Here is a 7,274-nt window from a genome sequence, read left to right on the forward strand (position 1 = left end):
TGTGCCACTGAGCTATATCCCCAGCACCCCTGCCAGCCCTTAATTTATTTTATGTTTTAAGATACAGTTTTGGTAAGTTATTAAATTGCCCACGCTGAGGTCAGTCTTGTGATCCTTCTGCCTGAACCTCCTAGAGTGCTGAGATTAACAAGTGTGGGCCACCATGTCTAGCTAACATGACTGCTCTCTTAATCAAGCACCAAGTAAAACATGGCTTATTAAGGAAGGTACAGTTCTTTTATGGAGAGATTTTAGCAGATTAAATTCAATTTACTAAAAATATCCTTTTTTTGTCTTTTTGTGACAGGGCTCCCTGTGCAGTTCAGGCTGGCCTTGAGCTCACTTTGTAGCTGAGGCTGGCCTTGAACTCACAACAATCCTCCTGCCTCAGCTTCCTGAGTGCTGGGATTATAGGCATGTGTCACCACACCCAGCTCAAAGATATCTTTTTTTGTTAATTCAAAATTATTTAATATTGTAATTACATCTACAAAATCATTTTGCCACATTCTACTGGCTAGAAGCAAATCATGGATTTTATTGAGCAATTATTTATAATTTATTAAATATCTATGTGCCATGTTCTTTACAAAGTACCTTATGAAGTTTAGCAATTATGCAATGCAAATCTAATTTTATTATTTCTATACTTAAAGTTTTTTTGTGTCCTCACTGCTGACAAGACAAAGTCCAGCTCTGAGGCAAGAAGTTTATTAAATCATTTCTCATTTCTTAGAGAGCTCATCTCTTAGAGATGACTCCAAGTCTGGATTGGGCACTATTATTTTATTTGAAGTTAAGTTGGCAAGCCTAAATTATAAATGGACATATTAACCAACTTTTATTTTTTTGGTAACAAGAATTGAACTTAGGACCTTGTGCACCAGGAATTGAACTCAGGACTTTGTGCTTGCTAGGAGGGTGCTGTGCTGCTGAGCTATATCCCCTGCACATTAACTAACTTTTTTTTTTTTTTTTTGAAACAAGGTCATACCATGCAGTTCAGGCTGGTCTTGAACTCACTTTGTAGCTCAGGCTGGCCTCGAACTCGCAGTGATCCTCCTGCCTCAGCCTTCTGAGTGCTGAGATTACAAGCGTGTGCTACCATGCCTAGCTCTTAATAAACTTCTTACAAATACTTTGTTTACTTTTGTTTATTTCACCAAGAGTATGTGCATTTATTATTATTACTATTATTATTATTACTGTTTTTTGTGAGAGAGTTTTTCTATGTTGCCCTTGAACTCATGATCCTCCTGCCTCAGTTTCTCAAGTAGCTGGGATAACAGGGACATGATACCACTCCTGGCTAAGATCATATTCTTCTTCTTCTTCTTTTTTTTTTTTGAGACAGGGTCTTACCATGTAGTTCAGATCAGCCTTGAACTCATCCTGTGGCCTAGGCTGGCCTATAACTTACGGTGATCCTCAGACCCCAGCCTCCCAAGTGCTTGGATTACAGGTGTGAGCCACCATGCTGGGCACTAATATATATTTCTTGAGCGCAGGCACCTAGCATAGTTTTGAAACACTGTGATTTCTTTAAAGCAAACAAAAAAATGGAACCCAGTGTGTTGGTCCACACCTGTAATACCCCAGCCACCCCCTCTACCCCTTATTTTATAATACCAGCACTTGGGTGGCTGAGGCAGGAGGATTGTGCCAGATTGAGACCAGCCTGGGGTACATAGTGAGTTCAAGGCCAGCCTCAACTACATAGTGAGACCTTGTCTCAAAACAAACAAATTTGAGAGAAATTACACTAAAGGATTAAATCTTAGGACCTAATAATTTTTCATCCCTTTTTGCTTTCCAAAACACATTTGCATTTATTCTCTCCTTTACCCCTTTCAAGTGACTTAACTATGGTTATTAACACCATTGTGGAGATGAGAAAACTGATTTTTTTTTTTTTTCTGGTACTGGGAATCGAACTCACGACCTCGAGCTTGTCAGGCAGGCGCTGTGCCATTGAGCTAAATCCCCAGCCCCAGAGATGAGAAAATTGAGTAACACAGTTATTCCAAGGAACAGGCAAGTAAACGTACTACTTGGACTTCAGTCTAGGTTCTCCCAACCAACAGTGCAGTGACATGGACTTCACTAAAGAGTGGCCTCACAACTCCGTGAATGGAAGGGATTGGATACAACTTCTGTATATGTGCTGCCGAAGCAAGCACATGGACACAAGTATGCGCATGTCTTAAAGTACTTCTGTGGCAAAACACTAAAAAAAGATGTTTCTTCCTTTCCGTCATTATTAATGTAGTCAAAATATATTTTGTGAATTTAAAGAAGGTAAGTCAGCATATTTCAGCCTTTTAAAAAAGTCTTTGCTCTTAACTCGTACGTATTTCCCTCTTTTCCCAAGCCTCATAGAGGGCGCTCACAAAGTGCTACGCACTGAGGAGGCGCCCCTCAACAAACACCTCAGAATGCAACCACACCGCGCAGCGCCACCGCCTCACACGGCGTTCTCTTTTCTACGGCAGGGGGCGGGGCCAAAGGGCCTCATTCAAATAAAGGACCAGGAGATTTGCATGAGGAATTGACAGTCTGTGCGGTCATTGGCTGACAGCGCAGTGGGCGTGACATATATTACGCCCACGGAGCTCCGCCTACATAATTTGCATAACGGCCTCACGCGTGCAAGGGAGAAGCGGGTTTGTTTTTGAATCTGCGGAGGCGGCGGCAGTGGCAGCGGCGGCACAGCGACTGAAGCGCGCCAGACTGAGGCGGCGGCGTTGGGGACGGCTGCGCGACGGCCTGTAGGAAGGAACTTGGTTCCCCTGCATCCTCTCCCGCCCCAAAAGGTATATGTGAATCCCAGGAACTATTCTAACCACATTTTGTGAAATTACTATTGTATTTCTGAAGAGTCAAGACCGCATTATGGCGGCTGCGGGAGTTGTGTCTGCGCCTGCGCGGTTGCGGATCTGCGGGCGGGCGCTGCATGGGAGCACGTGATCTTGCGGGGTCGGGCTCTAGTTGCAGTTGTGCAGCTGGCGGGGCGGCGGCTGCGCAAGCGCAATATTCATTTTCAAGATCTAATGTTCTTGGACGCCATTTGGGTTCTAGATTTAATTTTCCTCAGACTTGAGAAGTTTCGTTTTGTTACCTTCTAATTCTCACATTTTTCAAAGGAAAACTTTTCTCTTATCTTGTACTCATATACCGACCTTAAACTCTCTTTCTGTGATTGTCTGAGAAGTTGAACACTTAATTTTCTGTAAAAATTGCCACTTGTGGTTCTCGGTTAGGATTTCACTTTTGGAGTACAGCTAAGTTCAAGTTTATATTTAGGGAGGTAAAGATCAGCACCTAGTGGTGTTTTCACGGGAAGTGCATTTATTTGAGTTGCATGTTTGCAAGTGCAATTTTAACCCTATTTTTACCAGTTTTGACGTGTGGAATATTAGATATGTGGAATATTTAAAGTATAGAAACAATTTTAGTTTTGGAAATATTAGGGGATAGTGAAAAAATACATAAGGTAGTTTAAAGTGAATTCTAAATTTTCTTGAGTATTGTCTTTTAAAAAATATTTTATCTTTAGTCGACTTAGTTATAATTTTAATGTTTGTATGCTGAGTATTTGAATTTTTGTTTTCACTTCTTTAATTGCTTGTCCATTATTGCTTTAGATAATTATCGTTATTTCAAAAACATAATCAGCCTATTTTGTTACCATTTTGTTTTGCAATGGTAATGTAAGTTATAATACTTACTTGGTATGTTATTTTTTTCCAAAGAATTCCTATTTACACTAAGGCCTTTATGAATCAATACACTATCAATTAAAAAATCCTGTTGATTTTTAAAAATGCAGACCCTGTACTTTGTGTGTGATACACAGTTGTTTGATTTTTAAAAAAATTGTAAGTATGCTCCTCGTTTTAGTTTAAGGTAATTATGGTACTCACTATTTTACTTAAAATAGTAATGTCACTATATTTAAATCTTACGTAACACACCTGGGGGAAGTTATGTAAGATTTGATATGATTCTTCCATTGTGCAAATTGTATCTTAGTAGGCTAGAAACTTGTAAAAAGCCTTTACAAACTTCATCTGTGGTTCATATGTACAACAATTGGTTGGTTATATAACTAAAGTTTCATTCAGTCTGTTGTTAAGTTGCTGTGTAATTTTGCTTTGTTTGGGTTATCTTTATTGTCTATAAAACAAATACCATTAGTATTAAATAGATGTAATTGAAAGGAGTACTTTTGGTGCATTTTTAAATGATGTCACATAATGAGATGGAATGTAGTGAGAGGAAAGATTCTTCTTTTTTCTTAAGAGAATCTTACTTTGTCCTGACATAATTTCTAGACTTCTGTTGTCTTCCATATAAAGTGAACGTGGTTGTGCAATTTTGACCCCTTTATGCTTCTGAGGTAGTTTAGAAAAACTCTTATCCTCAGAATTGTCATGTTATTTCAGCTAATTTAGAGTTGAAAATATGCTATATTTTGTATATCTCTTTGTATGTACACAAAGAAGATAACTTTGATCTTGGAGCAGGGTATGTTTTTCACTTCCAAAGAGGAAAAAATACTTCATTTTATGTATTTAAGCTTATGTTTTCGTTTGAATATACAGATGATTGTGTTTTGAGTTAGTATTCAAGGTCTTAAGTGTCACTTGAATAGTATAATACATAATATAAATATTGATAGAATTTTGCTGTCATGAAGGTAAATATAACTATGTATAATTGAACATCATTTGTTCTTTAATACTTTATCAATAACAAGCACATTTTGAAATTTTCTTTTGAGGTTATGCTACAATATTTTTGATATATATATTTTTTTGGTACTGGGAATCGAACTCAGGAGCTTGTGCTTGCCAGGCAGATGCTGTGCCACTGAGCTGTATGCCCGGCCCTGAGTTCTTGTAATTTATACATAAAATTTAGTTTGCAGAAAAACCCAGGTGTGAGTGATTTAGCCATAACACATTGAAACTGTATTATTTATGATTTGAATAAGTACATATGTTTACATACGTGTATATTTGTTTTGAGATGGCTCTTACATTGCAGTCCAGGCTAGCCTCAAACTCAGTCCTGTCTCAGCCTCCTAAGGGCTGAGATTACAGTGTACACTACAATACCTATTTACATTTTTTAAAACTTTTTCATGATAGAACATTAGGAATATGGTAATATTAATAAGTCACATTTGGTAAATAGTCCCTGTCCTGGTATTTTTGTGACTTTTTCATGGTTGATTGATCCATAAATGCTTATTTATTGCTTAGTTTTTCATTAGGACTATAATTCCTATATTTTCCAATACTGGGATCAAACCAAGGGATACAAACATGCTAAACAGATAACATATTTCCATTTTGTTATTCTTTTAAAACATTTTCAATGATTACTTTATACTTTGCTGTGAAAATATCGCAAATTATCAAATATTCTTTTCAGATATGTTAATGGCTATGTATTATTTCTCCATTATAAATAATGCTATAGTGAACATTCTTCTACTTGATCATGATCTATAACTCAGACTATATCTTTGAAATTACTGTTAAGGGTTTTTAATTTACAAATTGATTTCTCATATCACTATCAGTTGGGTGGTTGAAAATACAGTAGCTCAGTAACTTTTTGTTGAGTAATAGAATTGGTAGTGAATATTTTCCAATACTTTCTTCTTTTCTTTTTTTTTTGGTTCCGGGAATCGAACTTGGGAGCCTGTGTTTGCCAGGCAGGCACTTGTACCGCTGAGCTATATCCCCGGCCCTCCAATACTTTATATATATATTTTCTCATTTACTATCTTTTGTACACAGAAAGTATTGTGTAGTGAAGTAAATGCTCCTTTATTTTATCAACTTTTTTCTAGAACTATATTTTTTCAGGAAATTTTAATGAACTTTAAAAATTAATTTACATGAATATATAAATATATTTTCATATATTGTATATGAAGATGGGTTGGTTAGAATTAATTTTTTCTAAGTGTCTAATTTTCTCAGAATTTTATGCCTTTGATCCATCTCTTATTTTTGTCTTAATCATATTTACTTATTGGGTTCATTCACTAGCAAGATTTAACGTAGGGTTTATTGACCTCTAGTTCATACTGATAAGTTTAACAAGTCTCACATGTCTCCTAATATATGCAATTTTATGGGAGTGTGCAAAAGCACATTTTTTGGGGGGGAAAATGATGGCTTTTATTAGCTTCTCAAAGCAATATATAGCAGGTTAACAATTACTGTACCAGGACCTTATAGTAGTATTGCAGTGTTTTATTTGCAATAGAACTACACATAGAGTATATATGTTTGTAATGCTGTATACAGTATAAATGCAGATGTATGTTAAATTCAGTTGGTTAATTTTTTTTAAAAGGTCAATTCATGGTTTTGCTTAAAATTACACTAAATCTAAATTGTGGTAAATTTTTATTATACTCTTTTTCTGTATTCATGAATATGGTACACTTCCTATAGACTCCAAAATGTACTGCACTGTTTTTAGGAATACCCAGAAGATTTGTGATACCTATTGACTCTCAGTAAGATGTCATTTTACTCTTTTCCTGGTGCTGATATGTTAATAGGGTGAATTATGAGAGAATATAGGACAGTATTTTTGTTTTTTGGTTTTTAGGACATGACATGAAGGTAATGCTGGTGTGAAGATAAATGTTGGAAAAATGGTTTGTGAAATAAAGTATTTTACAAAGTATGAAACAAAAATCCTTGTTTAACATAGACTTGTCTTTTTATGGGGGACTTTTAAAAAATTATCTAATTCCACTGGTGGGGAAATTATCTGATCTTTTTTTTTTTTTTTTGACTAGGATGGAGCCTGATTTCATAATAAAGAAAAAATCATTTTACTTGATAGTATAAAATTGAAATATTTATTTATAAGGGCATTCCTTAATTAGTATAAATTTATTCTCCATTAAAGTGTTTTCTACACTAATTGAAATGCTATTTTTTTTTTTTGGTATCGGGAATCAAACTCAGGACCTTGCACTTCCCAGGCAGGCGCTTACGCTGCTGAGCTGTATTCCTGGCCTGAAATGGTATTATTCTTAATTAATAGTGATATGTCTTAATTGTAAATCTACTTTTTATCTTTTTCAAAATGGATATCGGTTATTGGGCTGGGGATGTTACTTATTGGTAGAGTGCTGCCTCACATTTTTGAAGCCTTGGGTTCAATATCGGGAGAGCTAATAAAAGGTGGTGATTAAAGAAAGAGTCAGATTATTGCCAAAATATAATTTTTAGCAATAT

At 35.9% G+C, this 7,274-nt stretch overlaps 1 protein-coding gene across 1 annotated transcript in view; it reads left to right on the plus strand.

Moving 5' to 3' along the window:
- The first annotated feature begins 2,632 nt into the window (after positions 1-2,632).
- The window catches only part of Atf7ip (activating transcription factor 7 interacting protein), a 144,419-nt gene continuing 139,777 nt past the window's right edge, over positions 2,633-7,274 (plus strand). Inside the window, exon 1 of the mRNA XM_005378990.2 lies at positions 2,633-2,813. The gene's annotated coding sequence lies outside the window, so the exon portion shown is untranslated. The remainder of the gene's footprint in view (positions 2,814-7,274) is intronic.

This window comes from Chinchilla lanigera, unplaced genomic scaffold, assembly GCF_000276665.1.
Source record: "Chinchilla lanigera isolate Chin_1 unplaced genomic scaffold, ChiLan1.0 scaffold00012, whole genome shotgun sequence".
Classification (NCBI taxonomy): Eukaryota; Metazoa; Chordata; class Mammalia; order Rodentia; family Chinchillidae; genus Chinchilla; species Chinchilla lanigera.